Source organism: Macrotis lagotis, chromosome 1, assembly GCF_037893015.1.
Source record: "Macrotis lagotis isolate mMagLag1 chromosome 1, bilby.v1.9.chrom.fasta, whole genome shotgun sequence".
Taxonomy (NCBI): Eukaryota; Metazoa; Chordata; class Mammalia; order Peramelemorphia; family Peramelidae; genus Macrotis; species Macrotis lagotis.
The window spans coordinates 561,216,404-561,235,159 of NC_133658.1; the positions used below are offsets into that span (position 1 = coordinate 561,216,404).

At 33.6% G+C, this 18,756-nt stretch overlaps 1 long non-coding RNA gene across 1 annotated transcript in view; it reads left to right on the forward strand.

Moving 5' to 3' along the window:
• The window catches only part of LOC141521407 (uncharacterized), a 38,283-nt gene extending 23,558 nt beyond the window's left edge, over positions 1 to 14,725 (forward strand). Inside the window, exons 3-4 of the long non-coding RNA XR_012477924.1 lie at positions 557 to 641; positions 14,486 to 14,725. This is a non-coding gene — a long non-coding RNA (uncharacterized LOC141521407). The remainder of the gene's footprint in view (positions 1 to 556; positions 642 to 14,485) is intronic.
• The last annotated feature ends 4,031 nt before the right edge of the window (positions 14,726 to 18,756 follow it).

The window sequence follows — 18,756 nt, forward strand, 5'->3', positions numbered from 1 at the left end:
AACATACATTTTATGTGTGTCTTATTGATCATGCTAGCTAATATATTCTAAATTCTAAGATATTTTCTACTTTCTCATTTAGTGACTTTAGCCTATTTTCTCATTTAGTGACTAATTATTTCATACTTCACTAATTCAAGAATCTGTAATTTCTTCAATGAAGGTCTTCCTTTGACTGAAGTAAATTGTATCTCTTTCTATAATTTTGTAAAAGGTCTCTGAGAATTATAATGGCCAAATATTTCTTCATACTGTAGAAAACACTGTGATAATTCTATTCCATTATGATTATGTATATAATTATCCAAATTATTTCATTACTATAGAAAACAAGAATGAATATGATTCATTTTAGGGGCTAAATTATGACATTTAGCTGTCTATATTGGCCAAAAGAATTGAGTAATTGCAAAATAACCATTTTTCTATACTGTGTTAATCAAACAAAAAGTGAGATGAATTATTTGGTTTATTTAATCATTGTGGATAGTCTATCCTTTTAAATTCAAGATGAAAATATATTTCTTAGTCTAAAAAATTGCAATCAATTTCCTAGAGACATCAAGGGGTAGTAGAGAAGATCCTGGACACAAATGTTTAAGCAAGGGATTCTGACTGCAGATGCTTTACTATAATTCTGGGTAAGATATATACTCTTCTCTCTCTATTTGCAATCTTGAAGTTAGAAGGTTCTAATAGAAGTCTTGTTACCAGTTTTGTCACTTAGGCCATATTTGCTAAGCTCTCTATGCCTCAGATTCCAAATTTATGAAATATGAATAAATTCTTAATAAAAAATGAAAATGATTTAATAAAATTAATTCATCAATTAATAAAATTAATAAAACTTGCTTTTCCTAAAATGTTACTATGGGAATCAACATGGAAAAAAATGTTTATGAAAGTGAGTTAGAAATATTTCATAATTTTATGAATAAAACTGTTGCGGTTGTTGATATTAAAATTAAGGCATTGGCTGTGAGGGCCTCAATTTAAGATGCATAGATCACCAAGGGGTCTCTAAATAGATTTCCTGAAATCCATGAACTTGGGTAGAAAAAAAATTACAACTCTACCTTCACTGACCTCTAATTAAAGTGTAACATTTTCTTCCATTATGAATTTAGGCAATGAAACATTTTTCTAAAGGGAGGGTCTTAACTGGATTGTAAAAGGGGTCTATGACATGAAAAAAGGCTAATAACTTGGGTGCTAGATAAACTTTAAGATTCCTCACAATTCTGATGTGTTAAGTTGCTGTTAGACTAGCTGCTCAGGAAGTGTTAGGTTCATGCCGACTAGCCTATCCCTACCCAGGAGAACATTGAAGGGGTAGGAGACAAGGAAGATGAGGATGACAAGGTCTCCTTAAAATTCTCCTAGATCTCCAAGTTCTCTGTTTATTAAACCAAATACAAGTGCTTAAATATCCTCCCCAGTCCCTGGTCCACTCCCACTCCCATGGCATTCTACAATCAATCAGTAAATAATGCTCTGGTGCTAGAAGACACCAGGTGATGAAGCTTTACAGTACTCCCACACACAACAGTCCCTTACACTGATGATTCCTCATGATAATCATAATTTAAAACTGGAAAGGAATTGAAGAAACTTGGACCCTAAACAGGATAAGGAACTTGAGCAAAGTAACATAGTCAATAAATGCCAGAAACCAAATATGATAACCAAGTTGTCCTATCTCTGGCACCTGATGCATTACACTGTGCTGTCTCTCAGATGATACAGTAGAGTATGCAAAATGTCAGCAGACAGGGTTACCAAGGACTCTAGCTGTGTCTTAGGAGCAGAGAAGAGAGGTCAAGGTTGAGCCCTAGGATGGAACTTAGAAAGAACAAACTGAAACTTGGGGCATTATTCCCCAAACATATAGGCAAAAACTTGATCACACTAATAGCTAATATTAATAATAATGATGATAATTATAACAATAATATAATAATAAATTCAATGATCAAGCAAAGGAGAAATCTCACCACAGATAACCACTATCGAGATAAGAGAAAATCTGGGTTCATATTCAGAGGAAGATAATGGAGCTTAAAAAAGTCACTCCATTTTCATTGAGAAATATCAGATTAGCATTAAATGGGAATACTGGCACTTTCATAAGTTTTTAATAGGGTAATCTATAAACACCCTTGTAAACAAAAGTAAAGCCTAGATAGGATCAGTTTCTTATAAAAATGATTTCATTCTATAGAACTGGGCTTTTCTTTGTACCATTTCTAGATAAATTGAGTATTTTTTATACAAATACAGGCAAAAAGAAAGGTGGTCTCCGTCCTCAAGATGCTAAATTCTAATGAGAAAACCAACCCCTAAAAGGGTGCTGATAAAAGGGGTCACCTGTTCAAAATGGGGAATAATGGGGGGGGAAGGTGAAAAGTAGTTCAGAGAGTCAGGAGCTAAGGCTGGATTAGAAAATAATTGTTGGAAGAACTCCAAAAATCAAATAAATAAATTAGGAAAAAATAAGAGTAATCCAAAAAAATCAAGAAAATTATGAAAAGAAAGTCAACCAACTTGAAATAGAGAATCAAAACTTAAGAAAGAAAATAATTCCTTGAAAATTAGACTTGAGGGACAGCTAGGTTGTGCAGTGATTAAAGCACCAACCCTAGAGTCAGGAAGACCTGAGCTCAAATCCTGCCTCAGACACTTAATAGTTGCCTAACTATGTAACCTTGGGCAAGTCACTTAACCCCATTGCGTTAAATAAATTTTAAAAAAATAGACTTGAAAAAAGGTAAACTAATAATGTTCTAAGACACAAAGAAATAAAATAAAATAAAATAAAATAAAATAAAATAAAATAAAATAAAATAAAATAAAATAAAATAAAATAATGAAAAAATAGAGGACAATGTGAAACATCTCATCAGAAAAACAACTAATCTAGAGTACAGATTGAGAAGAAATAATATGCAAATAGTCAGACTGCCTGAAAATTATGATTGAAAAGAACAATTATTATATAATATTATAATATATGTAATATAATATTATAAGAAATTATTATGACATTCTAGAACAAAAAGACAAAGAGGATTTTTTTTTTAAAAATCAATCCAACACCTGAAATAGATCCCAAGAGGAAAACTTAGAGGAATATTGTAGCCAAGTTTCAAAATTCCCAAATTAAGGAGAAAATATTGGAAGCAATAAGAAAAAAATATTTAAATATTGCGGAGCTACAGTAAGGATTACACAAAAGTTTGCTACTACTACAATGATACACCATAGGTCTTGGATACTATATTTCATAGAGCATAAGAGTTGGAGTTTCAACCAAACCCAACTTACCCAGCAAACTGAAATATAATTCTGAATGGGGGAAAAAATGAATGGACATTTAACCATTTGACAGGTAGCTGTGACATCAGAAAGTAAGGGAAAAATTAATATATATATATATATATATACACACACATATCAATCAGTAGAAATATAAAGTAAGTTTTAAGGATAAAGTATGTGACATAAAAAGACCAAATTTTTTAAATTTTATATGTGAAAATAATATCAGTTCTCTTATGACTATCATTTTTATTTAGCTAGTCTGAAAGAAAGGTTTGGGCTGAACCAAGTATAATGGGGTGAGTCTAAAAAAGTAAAATGGAAAGAAAGGAAAATTTAAAAAGGAGCAACTTATCTCATATTAATGAGGCAAAAAAAAGGAAAAAATACAGTAACTTGTAGGAGAAGGGTAGGTAATGCTGAAACCCTACTCTCATTGGAAATGGGTTAAAAAGAGAACATGTATATCTGGAAGGTTTTAAAATCTTCTGATTTCAGAAAGAAACAAAAGGGTGAGGGAAAGGGTAGGGAAAGGGGGAAGATAAAGGAGACATTCATGGAGAAGTGACTAGGTAAAGGGATAGGAAGCTAAGGTAACTAATGAGTAGAAGTAAAGCAGAGAAGAGAGGAGGGATAGGAATATAATGAGAAGGAAATGAGGGGAAAAATAGGAAGGAGGAAAATATATAATAAGTAATTATGGTTTAGAATGTGGTTGGGATGAAATGACCTATGAAGTGGAAAGTGATAACAGATTAAAAATTTTAATTCAACAATATGTTACTTTCAGGAAATGCAATAAAAATATTTAAAAAGGTCAGAAGTAGAATTTATTATATAGAAAAAAGTAATCATTTCAAACTTAAAGCTAAAATAGATTTAATCAAAAGAGAAAAACAGAAAAACTAGCAATATTATTCAATATTGTTTTAAAACATTTAAAATAACTAGACAGAATAAAATACCTGAATGTTATGAGAGTAAACATAAAATTCTTTTTATACAAGTAAGATCTAAATAATTATCATTTACTATTTCATGGGTAGGTAAAATCAACATAATTTTTTAAGCTTTTTTTAAAATTTTATTTATTTTAGGGTAATGAAGTTAAGTGACTTGCCCAAGGTCACACAGTTAGGCAACTATTAAGTGTCTGAGGTCAGATTGAACTCAGGTATTCTTGACTCCAGGGCCAGTGTTCTATCCACTGTACCATCCAGCTGCCACAATATAATTTTTAAAATGACAATTTTACCTAATTTATTTATGTTATGCCATTCCAATTAAATTACTAAAAAAATTATCTAAGTTAGAAAAAAATAATAACAAAATTTACTTGAAAGAACAATCAGAAACTTCAAAGAGACCAGGGAAAGAAAGATGTAAAGGAAACAGATTCAGTAGTATCAGACCTTAAACCATATCATAAGATGAGAGCATTGTTGAAGTGCAAAATGGATAATTTTGATTATTTTAAATTAAAGTTTTCTTGAAAAATAAAATATATGCTGCTAAGAATAGATGAAAATTGGAAAGAGACTTTCATGGACAATCAGATAAAAAGTGATTGGGTTGGAATATTACTGTGTATAGGAAATGATGAGCTGGTTGATTTAGAATAGCATGAAAAGACTTGAACTTCTGAAAGAAGATGCTATCCACCTTCAGAGAAAAAAGACAGATGAAGATAAGCATGATATGGACTTAAATATATAAGTGTATATGTGAATATATGTGTATGATTTTAAATACTTAAATATAAATGTTGTATAAGTATGTGTGTATATGTGTATGTATATATGTGTATATAACTATACTTGATTGAAGTCTTCTTTGGGAGGAGTTGGGGGAGGAGTTAAAAAAGTTAATAAGTAGAGATCAAAAGTAACAAGGAAACAAGGAAAAGATGGATAGATTTGAATGCAATGATGGCATTTACTATACAGGTTTTCTGGAAATGGCATAGTGAAACCTCTCCTATGTTCTGTTGTATACGTGGCAATGTTTTTTTCTTGTACTTAAGTTCAAAAGTTTTAAGATTTAAAATTTTACAAAAGCATATACGATAACTTGCTCAGTCATTCTTCAATTGATGGGCATTCCCAATTCTTAGCCACCACAAAAAAATAGATGCTATAAATATTTTTATATAAATAAGTTCTTTCCCCTTTTTTTAAAAAATCTCTTTGGGAAAGAGATCTAATAGTGATTTTGCTGGGTATATAGTTTGATAACCCTTTGAGGTATAGTTTCAATTGTTCTCCAGAATGTTTGGATCAGTACACAACTCCACCAACAGTGCATTAGTGTCCCAGTTTTTCCATTTCCTTGATATTTTATTATTTTCCTTTTCTGTGATTATACTGGTTGGACTCTTGAAATAGCTTTCTAACTGCTCTTTTTGTCTTTTCTTTTCAATTTATTTAAATTACATCTCCCACAGGGTCTAGTAAAATGATCGGTACACAGTAGGTACTTAAGATTTTTTTGTTGAATCAAATTGAATGACTAAAATATAAATGCAAATATTTGTGAAATCAGTTATTTGAGAACAAACATATAAAATGAGTGTCTCCCTGCAGCCTGCACAATGTTTCACATCTTCCTTTTTGCCATTGAAAATGATGCCTATGGCAAAATTAATCAGAGCTCATCCAGACATTTCCAGTCCAATTAGAACCCATTAAATTGCTCTCAGGCTCCAGTGCCTTTTTTCAGAAATACATGAGTTTAACATCTCATTCTTCTTTGTAATTAAATTAATTTGGGCTAAAAGTAAATTCTACTCTTTGTAAATTGAAACATACAACTTAGTTATTACAGTTCCCATTGAACAGGTGATTCTTGGTAACTTAACATATTCTATTATTGGTTTTCTCCATAGCAAGTCAAAGAGAGTTTGGGAGAATATAATGGATTAACTCTAACTGATAAAAATACATACGTGTGTGTACATTTATGTGTATACATATATGTGTGCATACTTATGTTTATATATGCATATGTGCACTTTTATAAATATATGTGTGATAAAATTTGAAATCATAAAATCTGCAATAAAACAGTTTCTGATGCTAAGGGATTTTTGAATATCTGCTTTGCCTGCTCAGTTCCTTTGAATGGAAATGGTGGATTATACTCATAGAAATTACTATTTTATGGCTTTGGGTTTTTTTAAACTGGAGAATTTTATAGTTAGGGAGGAAACCCTAAATGCCATAATGGTAGTTTTTAGACTGTTGATGAGTCACTCTTATTCAAATCTTGGCTAGACAGTGAAAGATTAGAGCATTGGCCTTTTTTATCACATGGTAGCATATTTACAACTGGTAAATACCCAGAGGCTACTTAATTCAATGCCCCTCCTTTTGTAGCTGATAAAATTGAGACTCAGGAAGGTTATGTGACTTAATCAATCCCATCCAAGTAGTAAACTTAAGAAATATGACCTGAATGAGAATCCTCTCTTTCCATCATTACATCATACAATTTGAATAATTAGTATATGCATACTTGAAAATATTCTGAGCTGTGTTTCAGGTCCTATATATATATATATAGCCCCTTAGTTAAAATAATGGATCAAGATTTAAAACTGACAGGGAACTTAGAGGATATTTAATTAACCATCAAGGTGATTCTGGTATGCCTCGTTTTCCTTATCTCCAAATTTAAGCTACATAGAAGAGAGAAACTATCCTATAGGAGAGCAGTAAAGAGAATTAATGACTGAAAACTAGAAATTCTATAAAAGAGTAACTAACAGAAACACAAATTTATTTATTAAAACACTCCCTTCCATACAATAGGACATACATACACACACACACACACACACACACACACACACAAAACATTCCTAACAAAACCATGTTCCCCAACATCTGTAATGTAAAACTCAAAATGAATAAAACCTTTCAAAATTTAAAAAAAAGGAAGGGATTTTAAATGAAATAGTGTGGCATTAGGTTGGAAGTCAAAGGATCTAGATTCAAATCTCAACTCAACCATTTACTATTTGCATGTAATTACATAAGCATATGATTTTCTCTCTCTGGATCTCAATTTCCTCATCTGTAAAATAAAGTAGTTAAACAAAAAGACCTCTAAGGTCCATTACAACCCAAAGCTTATGATCTATGGTCCCACTGTATAAAATCTTTGATGGACCTTTCATGGAAATACTATTTATATTACTCATTAATTGCTTTGTTTCCTTCTTTGATAATTTCTTCAATAATTCTTAGCCCACCACAGTAATTGGATTCTACTCCTGTCATCCCTATCAAGTAATAATATCTAGCTAAGGCAACACTATTCTGGCTATCCTCTTTTCCACTGTTAAAAAAAATCATTAAATTGATATTTAATCATTATAATTTTCAGTGAGTAATAGGGAGGTTTATGTCTGCTGGACATTACTCATCAGACATTCTTAGCTTAGGCAGTTAACATAAATATATAAGACGACAGTATAAGAGCTAGAGAGGAAAAAACACAGTAAAACAGAATTCAAACACCCTTTCCAAGGCCCCTTTTCAGTCTTAGATCCAAATTAAAGCCTGCCTCTCTCTCTCTTTCTCTCTCTCTCTCTCTCTCTCTCTCTCTCTCTCTCTCTCTCTCTCTCTCTCTCTCTCTCTCTCTCTCTCTCCACACACACACACCCCTTCAGTTCAGGTTCTACTCTTTTGATCTTACTCTCAAACTCATTAACATTAGCACACCAATTTCCTTCTTATTTATCAGTGACTCTGAAACCCAACATTCAAAACCAGCTTCATTCCCAAATGCTCTCCTCAATCTCCATTGCATCTAGACCTGCCTTTTATGGCTTTTAACTGATGGGGGAGAAGTGAACCAATAAGCTGAAGGCAGACAGCCAGTCAGAAGGTGGTGACAAATCAAGGACTAACATAACATGAAAGTAGGTATAGAGATTTAAATATACCTTTTGTTCCCTCTATTTCTCAGTATTCTATTTTTCTTGACTCAAAGGTCTTCTCACTTACCAATTATTCATTGTTGTCTTGTCACCCATGGAACCTTAGATTTTTTTGCTTTTAATTGATTTCTTTTATTCCCTGAATAAGTAGAAATATATGACAATTTAAAATGAAGCTAATGGTGAAATGATTCCTATTTTCTCAAGTTTGGCAATGATAAACAAATACACATTCCACACTGATTTTCAAAAATAATATTAATAAGAACTGATATTTACATTTTGCTTTAAATTTTATAAAGCATTTTACATTCATTGTTTATCCTCATAATGATTTTGTGAGATAGATACAACAGATATTTTTATAACCATTATACAGATGAGTATGCCAAGGTCCAAATACATTTTTTGCCCATACTCACACAGTTAGCAGGTGCTAGATGAAGATTTGAATCTATCTCTCTACTGTCTCTCAAATTAGTATTCTAAAAAATGTTTGTTTCTTCTGTGTGCATGTGTATGTGTGTGCATACACTCTCATGTAAACCTATATTTATATATACACATATGTACCTGTGGTATACACATGTGTACCTGTGATTTGACTGGTGGAAACCAACACAGATCACAAGCTAACATCATTTGGAGGACCTGACTGCGGCTTAGACAAGTAAAGTGATTTTCCTATGATTAAGTAATTAGTAAGTGTCAGAAACAGAAAAAAAAACAAATCTTACTGACTCCAATCAATTCATCACTTTATCCAATATATTACATGGTACATATGCACACAGGAATGCAAGTATGTATGTGTGTGTGTGTGTGTGTGTGTGTGCGTGTGCTCCTTTGAAAGAATCAATCATACTAAAATAACTAATCCTGGGGAAACTGGGCCTTTAACCTGAATATCTGAAGTTGTTAATGTGACTAAATCTTAACACTTGGCTCACTTGGCTGCTATAATTATTTTGCTTATATGATGCTCTACCTTGTGTCCTGTGAGATATTACATATATATATATATATATATATATATATATATATATATATATATATATTAACTATTCTGGTTCAAGTGTATGAAAAAAAGCTGACCCATCAACTAACTAATTAATCCTTATAACACCCTTAATTCAAATATAGTATGATATTTATATTGCCCTATCTGAGGATAGTCTTTGTTATTTTCTACTCCTTTCTAAAACACCCCCTTTAAGGGGAGAAAAAAGTATAAATAACTTGCTTGGTGCTCAATATAGAAAGGTGTGTTTTTCTCACATTCTCTCTTAGAAAAGGCAGAGCAGTGTGGCATAATTATGATTTAAGAGTCTGGCTTTCTTCGCTCCAGAGAAATGGCACCACTCCATTTTTCTGTCTGTGATGTTCCATCAGCTGCATCCTTGTCTCCTCTACTTTTTATAAAGTCACAACTTTTTATGTCAATTTATTTTCTTAGAGTACATGTGCATCATGCTCCCATGCATGTAAATATGTATAAACTTTTAAAATTGTCAACAGCCAGAGCATAAGATTTTTTTTTTAACACATAGGCTTTTTACTTTATGTGTCTCATCTGCCAAACCTCAACCTATAAACAAAAAACATGTCATCATCACTGGAGGTATTCTGAATTATAGTGGTATATACTCTCCAAAAACATCCTTAATAGCTTTACAAATCCCTGTCAATCACTTTGATGTATTAGATACTCCTGGTTATTTAAACATAATTTTCCCAGCTCCTTGTTAGTTTGTTCATTACCTTCAATATTTTCTACTTAACTGAACATTTTCCATCATCTTAACATCAAAGCTTCTTTCCATTTGGCTTGTCTTCACATCCCTTCAATTACTGAAGTTGCTACTATGGTATTTACAAAATGTTCAAAATCCAAACTTTCTTGTCATTTTCTGAATCAAAACACTTAGCTGAATGCTTTAAAGGAGATTTTTATTTTCTGTTTGTTTCCTCCAAAACAGACCATTTCATAACTGCTAACAATAAATTACCACCTGTCTGAGGAAGTCATGCTGTTTGAAGGGTTTTTGCAAAGAATAGCTCCTTGAATTCAAAGAAGAATTTAACAGGAGGATTATATTTTTCAAGAGATAGATAATGATGTTGGGATCTTTTAAACATATCCAACTCTTAGTGACTCTTTTCTAGTTTTTCTTAGCAAAGACACTAGAATGGCTAGCTATTTCCTTCTCCATCGTGTTTTACAGATAAGGAAACTGAAGCAAATAGGGTTAAGTGACTTAAGATCACTTAGTTTTCAGTTAGTAAAGGTCTGAGACCAGATTTGAACTCATGAACATGAGGCTTCCTGATTCCAAGCCCAGTGTACTATCCACTGAGTCACCTAGCTGTTCATGTAAGTTTAAGCTATTTATGTGATATAATAAGAATATTCCAAATCATACTTTCACAAATTACCTCAAATAAATAGTATCCATAAAAAGAAATAGCAATGGAACTTAGAAGGGATATGAAATTTAAAGAACTGAGACAGAGCCCAGTTTCCTGATAAATTGCTTCCAAGGAAAGGTGCTTCCCAATATAGTAGTAACTGGAGAAATAACCCATTCCTAAAGGTTAAAGACCTTGATCTCAGAAGAAATATTCTTTGATTCACAAGAAGAATGTTATTATATTAGCTATATGGATATGAGATAAAAGTTATAACCTGTTTCCTATTCATTATGATACAGCAATCTTGACTCTAGGTGAAAGGTTTTTAACTTTTTTGTGTCTCATAATGGATCCCTTTGGCAATCTGGTGAAACCCACAGACACCTTGATTTTAAACTCATAAAATCAATAGGATTACCAAAAACTCAAATATATTGAAAAACAATTAACCCCCCCCAAAAAATATCAAGTTCATGAATTCTTCTGCTTATCTGTTGTTGCTGTTGAGTTGTGCCTATGTTTGTGACTCTATTTCGGGCTTTTATGGCAAACATAACTGGAGTGATTTGTCATTGCCTTCTCCAGCTCATTTTACAGATGAGGAAACTGAGGCAATTAGGATTAAGTGATTTGCTCAGAGTCACACAGATAGTAAGTGTTTGAGGTTGGACACATGAGTCTTCCCGACTCCAGGCCCATTGATTTTCCACTGTACCATCTAGCTACCCCCTTGCTTATCTATAGACAGTCAAAATTGAGGAGATAGATGTTAGTAGTTCCCTCAGTCCTACTAACCTGAAATTCACTGAAACCAGTGAATCACAAGTCCTTATAATATTACAGCAAGAAGATAAAGTATACATGATGCTAAGGCAGGAAGGGCATTAGAAGATTATCATCCAATGCCAAGAACTTCCCAGGGAAATAGATTGTTATCTTGAGTCTAAAATGTCCCCAGGGGAAAAGATGAATAACCTCCCTTGGATACCCATTATAATTTCCACATTGCAAAGATACTGCTCCCTAGAATTCTCCAAAACGTTTCTCATAAAACAAAGCAAGTGTTCTTCTGACCTTGACAATAATATGTCACATAGAAGACCTGAATCCAGGAAATCTCTGTCTATCTGTCTGTCTGTCTGTCTGTCTGTCTCTCTCTCTCTCTCTCTCTCTCTCTCTGTCTCTCTCTGTCTCTCTGTGTGTGTGTGTGTGTGTGTGTGTGTGTGTGTGTGTGTGTGTGTTTCTTTGTCTATCTTTGTCTCTCTCACTGGCATATACACAGATTTCTCTTTGAAAGAGAAATATATTTACTACAATATAATATATGTACTACAATGTACAATTTAGAGGGGAAGAGAGAACCTTTAACTCATAAACAAATGTATAAAAATAATAGATAATTCTAACTAAGAAATCTATTACAAACAGAAAGAAATACACACTTACACACAAGTACAGTAAGGGGTTGAATTGGACTGTTTTCCATTGGAACTCAGACCATTTTTGTTGACAGTCCCTTGCTAGAGGATCCCAGTTAGTCCCTTGATCTATGTAACAAGCTGTATGGAAAATAATTGGTGACTGAGTGAGCAAAAGTCATCCACACAGGATAGACTATAAATGGAACTTAGGAGACATCATTTCCTCTATTCAGAACATGCCTCTCAGGGACTGAGGCAACCTCTGCCTTGCATTTCCAGTAAGAGGCCAGGGTGAGGAGGAGGTACCAGTGGAGGGAAATCTCTCTCCCTTCCTCCTCACAAGCATTAGCTTCTCTTGGACACATTAAAAACACATACTTGACTAAATGAGCATGAAATTTGATCTCAATCCCTGGCTGTCTAGCTTTGTGACTTTTTTTAACCTACCCTATTCCATCCCACCCCACCATACACAACCAGCACAAATAGCAAATAAGATTCCCGAAAGATGGGGGTTTTCAAACTCAGCAGCTTTCCTAAGATTTCTTGTATCATTCAATCAGGTACCAATTGCCCTGTGGATGGTGTTCCCCCAACTACACTCTTCCAGAGCAGAAAATTACCTTAAACTATGAGGATGAACCATGCAAGTTTGATTGCAGAAAATATGGACTTTAAACCCTTGAATAAGTTGCCCAAACAGTAGAGATATAATATAAACATAAAATATCTGTAAATCTAGATTACAAACATTTATTAAGTATCAGTTTTGTGGCAAGACTTTAGATACAAGAAAAAGCAAATACAATTACCTCTTCCATAGCATAACTTTTCTCATGGCAGTTTGATATATATATATATATATAGCAGGTTGGCATAAAAAATGAAATGGGGGATTTGGGGGAAGTTTTGTGGAAGCCACAGACAATACAAGAGCAGCAGACAACACAGAGTCCATGAATAAATACTTAACCCAAATTTTATAATAAGGTACTGTAAATACCCCATAAGAGAAAAAGAAAAAAAATTCAGAATTCTTTTCTGGTATGAAGGGAGGTCCAAAATATTTTATAAGGATTTTCCATATTGGAGAGATGGGAAGGCATGATATGCTTCTAACACAACACACCTCTCCTCCACATCCCCACAGCTCACAGTGTGGAGGAGAGAACTATATAACAATTTTTATTCTCAAGGAGTTCACAGTCTAATGAGGAAAACAGTATGCAAACAACTATACAAATTTTATTTGTGTGTGTGAATTATATATATATATACACACATACATATGGAATATATGAGGAAATAATCAACAGAAAGAAGACATTAGTACTAAGGAGGCTCAGGAAAGTCTTCCTGTAGAAGATTCAATCTTGAAAGAAGTGAGGGAAGTCAGGATAAAGAGATGAGGGAGAAATGGGAGAAATGATTTCCAAACATGGGGACTATCAGTGGAAATACACAAAGGGAGATGGAGAGCCTTGTGTGAGGAACAAAAGAGGTCATTGTTACTGGATTAAAGATACATTAATAGGAATTAGGTGTAAGAAGCCTAAAAAGGTAGGAAATAGCAAGTTGTACATAATAGACTTACACTTTGGAGTGCAATCATCTTTTTTTTTTTAAATGATGCTATATTGTGGAAATATTTGCTTTATTCCATAAATTATAAGTAAAATAAATAAACAATTTTTTAAAATCTCCAGGCAATATATATTCTACTTTCTGGTCTTTATATAGAGGTGTTGGGTTGTAGTTTATATGTGTTAATTCATGTTTGAGAGTCTTTTATATTTTAAGCATCCCTTTTGTTATTTCTTTTGTGGTGGAGGAATATCTACTACTCTGTTAGAACACCCAGACATGCACTATACCTAAATTTTGTTTTAGAGGTTATTCCAGGAAATCTTGTGTAAAGGCATATTAAGCCAGATTGCGGAAGTAAATAGAAAATTCCATTTTTATTCTTCAGTTTTATACCTTTCTTCTTTCTGTCAAATGGCATGTTTTCCAATAAAGGTCACATCATCTCAGGTCACTACAGAGAAAAAAAAATATTTGAATTCAAGAATACTTACTGGATACAAGGTACTTCACTTGGGTACACATGAAGAGAATAGAAATAGGGTGTCCTAACCTTTTTCTGACCCTGAAAGAAATTAATTTATTTATATTAATTACAAATCCAAATACAATAAGATTAGCAAACATTTATTACACACATTATATGCAAAACACTTTTTTGGCAATAAATATATAAAGTAAAAAAGACAAAATCAGTTTCCTTACAGAGTTTATATCCTGACAGGATCTAAATACATCTTCATTGTCTATTTTCCTTTTTTAAGCATCAAACTTTTTTCTTTCTTCCTACATTCTGTGTTTCCATCAGCCCTGTCTTTGGCCAAGATAAATGAAGATCAGAGTATTGCTGGCCCCATTTTTCAAGGAAAGTCTTTTCAACCATCAGTCCTACTGACCTCCAGGATGTCCTACTGGGACTTTTCTTCTGCTGGTAATTCCCTCATATGAGTACCTCATTAAGCAGTTGTAATTCAACAAGTTGATGAGTAGACTTTGCAAGGAACCCAGCAAGCAGGATGCCAATAACACCCTAAGTGTTGTCATTAGAACTTGGGTATAATTGTGGCTTATTTAGAGAATAGAGCTTAATGACTAAAAGATCTGGTTTTTGTAAATCCATCTCTGACCTTTACTAGCTTTTGATTTTTTGCTATTGTATCCATGATACCTATCATAATGTCTAGTACAAAATAGAGTATTTAATAATTGTTTACTGATTTATAAGTATGCTAAGAAACATACCCAAGATACTCATACTCTTGGTCCAGAAATCCTACTGTTAGGCATCTACCTTCAAAGAGGTTAAAGATAGAAAGAAAGATCATATTTATGGTTAAAGACTCAGAGCTACTCTGTAGAAAAGCAATGAATTGGGAAGTAGTGGGATTTTCATAAATCATACATACATACATTTTATATGTACATATATATGTATATATTTACCAGTTGGATAATGACAACAATTATGATACGTGCATATAATGGAACTTCAGTTAATTATAAAAAAATGAATACAAAAAATTCAGGGAAGCATGAGAAGACATAGATCAATATAAAGTGAAACTGAAACAGAAAAACAATATTGGCAATGACTGTTACAACTCCTCTCTACACACTCAACAATTCAACTACAATGGCTTCCTTTGTACTGTCTGTTCCTCATGCCCAAAATGCTTTCTTTTAATACTCTAGCTGTCTTTTAGACCGATCTCAAATTCTACATTCTGTGAGAGGCCTTTCTCAGTTCTTTACACACAAATGTCTTCCCTCTGAGATTACCTTCCATATTTTCTATGTATGTATACATGTATATTTTATAACCATTTCTATGTGGTCTTCTCCATTGGAATATGAACTCTCAAAGGAAGGAGACTTTTTTGATTGTTTTAGTTTTTTGCAGGGCAATATGATTAAATGACTTATACAAGTTCACAAAACTAGATAGTTATTATCTGGGGTCAGACTTGAAATCAGGTCCTCCTGACTCTAGGGTTGATGTTCTATCTAAAGTGCCACCTAGCTGCACCAAGAGAGTGTTTTTGACTTTATATTCTGTGAGGTTTTAAAATCACCAGATTTGCAGGAAAAATCATTAAGGCAAAGCTCTAAGACAATGACATTAAATTAAAAGGTCCATGGTCCCCTCTAATGAAGTAGAACTCAGATCTTCCTCATGATCTAAGAGACTCCTTCCTCTAGAATCTTATTTTTATAAGGTTGATACCAGGATTGACACCTGAGCATTTTAGGAAGGTTATACAGAATACAGAATTCTATTGATTGATAGACTTTGCTTCAAGGAACAAATGATGTATTATCCAAAAAATTACCAGGAAAGTGAAGCAGGGTCTCAAATTGGACAAAACATGGGGCATCTCCTATAAGATGACCACCTGCTCATGTTGAACACGAGAGAGTAATTTGGGAGATGAGAGACTTCCAAACTATTGAGTCACATTTGCCATGCTGGTCTCAGTCACCATAACAAAGAAAAACAAGGGTGGAGGGTTTCTGGTTAACTTCCCTATAATTAAACAAGTAAACTTACAATCTGCAGCTCACAGCTCTGGGGCCTAATAGTCAGAACTTATGATCACTACCACTGTGGAATCATATACCAAACTGATTAACATCAATTGAAACAAAGTAGGGGTCCAAATGAATCCTTTCTCACAATTTTAACTGCTTAGCACAGTGCCACACATAGTAAGTGCTTAATAAATTCTGGTTAACCAATTATTAATTCTGTTAACTTCTTGTTTTTCCTTTTTTTTTTTTTTGGTTATAAGGATTGAGTGGAGAGGGAGGAGGGATATACAGGTAAATGAAAACAATATATCATCCAAAGAATTAGCAAGTATTTGTGAAGCAACCTCTATGTGCCAGACATTATTCTAACCACTGGGAATACAAATGCAAAGCTTGAAATGTTAATTCTAATGATTTAAATGTTTATGGAGTGTGCCTTTAGATCACTTAATTCCTCAGAGCCTCAGCTTCCTTATCTGTAAAATAGGAATAAGAATAATAAAAGTGGCAGTATCTACTTCATGGGGGTTGACATGAAATATCAACAAAGTCCTTTGTAAATTGCTCAAATGAAAGTTATTATCTGGAAAGTGAACTAGTAACCAAAAGGAAATAGCCTAAGGGCATGCAAGCATTCCTTAAACAATAAAATGGTAGGAACTTAGTGACAGAGACTTTTTTGAGTGTGACCAGTGCAACAATAATATGCCAATTCTATTCCTTCTCTGCTAAAGAAGATTTGTGTGACATGGATGATCATCAGTCTTATCATTCCTATAATGAGAAGACACCAGAATTTCCACATTTAAAGCTAACCACAGTCTGAAAGTCTGACAATCTTCTCTGGGAAAAGGAGGAGATCTGAGACTGACAGACATATACTTTGTTTTGGAAATCTTAACATTCAAAATGATTCCCAAATCCTTAACCAAGGGAAGATCTGACCCTTGGGGCAGCTAACTCCAGTCAGCTGTTGCCTCATTATATAAATCAGTAGTGATTCAATTGTGAATAAAATAGACCCATGCAGCAACCCTGACAAGGTCTCTGGGAGAGCCAGTATGATTTGAATAGAATCATTTTGTCAGATTTCTATGTGAAGTAATCCTACAGTAGGTAATTTAAGCATCCATCTGGGTTCCTCTATGTTGGCAGAGGGATCCAAGCTATGAGTGGTTGGTTTGTTTTGCAGTTTTCTCAGCTGAGTTGCAATCTGCCTTGAAGGAAAAGTGTAGCGATTACTTATATTTCACCTGTGAGAGCAAAATAAATATTTACTAAAGTGTATTGTGGAAACAGTCCATCACATATAGATTTTTCTAAGATTTTCCTGTCTGCTTTCAATTTGGCTTGTCGGAGCTCTCAGATCCTCACCCTTCATGTAAAATCATTATTGAATGGCAAACGGGTATGGAAATAGCCAGGCTCCACAGCTTAGTGACTCAGACAGCCCCAGCCAAACCACATTGTTTTCTCCACACTATCTCTTTAAGCCCTTCAGGGGTCTCATATATCCAGGGTAACTTCAATACCAAGTTGCAACTCTGCTCCTTTTCTTCCTACTGAATTTTTACTTCCATAATCCCCTTCTGATAGCAACACTTTTTTTTTCCTGTCTTTCTCATCTCAGTTTCTCTCTATTCCTTTTTCTATTTGGCTATCTCTCATTCTCTTTCTTTGCCAGTCTGTATACATTTCTCCATTTTTTTCTTTCTCTGCCTCTGCCTCCCTCTGTCTCTAATTCTGTCTCTGTCTTTGTTTCTCTCTCTAGTCTCTGTCTCTATATCACTGTCTTTCTGTCTCTCTGTTTCTCTGTTCCTCTGTCTCTGTCTCTCTCTCTCTCTGTGTCTCTTTATCTTTCTCTGTGTCCCTCTGACTCTCTCTGTATCTCTGTTTCTCATTATGGGTTCATCTTTCATATTTCTTAGGTCTAACTCAAAACACTTCTACCTGTTCATCCCCTGAGATTCCATTTGCATATCTCTTTCCACTTTCAGCTCTTACAGGAAATGCTTCCTACATTACCAGAATCTCCTTCGAATTTTTGTTTGTGAGCTTGAACATTGCTGAGCCAGCATTGCAGACCAAAATAAGCATAAATCCTGACAAATAAAAGATATTTTAAAATTGATTTTCAAAAGCAAAGTACAAACTGTTCTGTAAAGGTGGAGGGCTTTCTTGCCCTGCTATTTCTAGCTCTAAAATCTTTGTATATTCCACTTCTTACCAATATCTATCATAGCCAGCTATTCTAGTTACTTAATTTACAATGTAAAATCACAGATCAGAAGGAGTACATTGTGTTTTTACAATCTACCTCAAATATAACAAGATATAGTTTGATTATGGAAACTCATTTCTCTGACTTCCTTGGGCTAGGCATGACCTAGTTCACTAATAATTGCAACCAATCAATCAATAAGCATTTATAAAGAACTTATTAAGTGCCAAACACTGTATTGGATCCTGAGGATACAAATATAAAGGGCTTAGACCCAAGATGGCAGAGTAAAAAAGCAACTCTTGTGAACTCTCCTGATATTTCCCTCC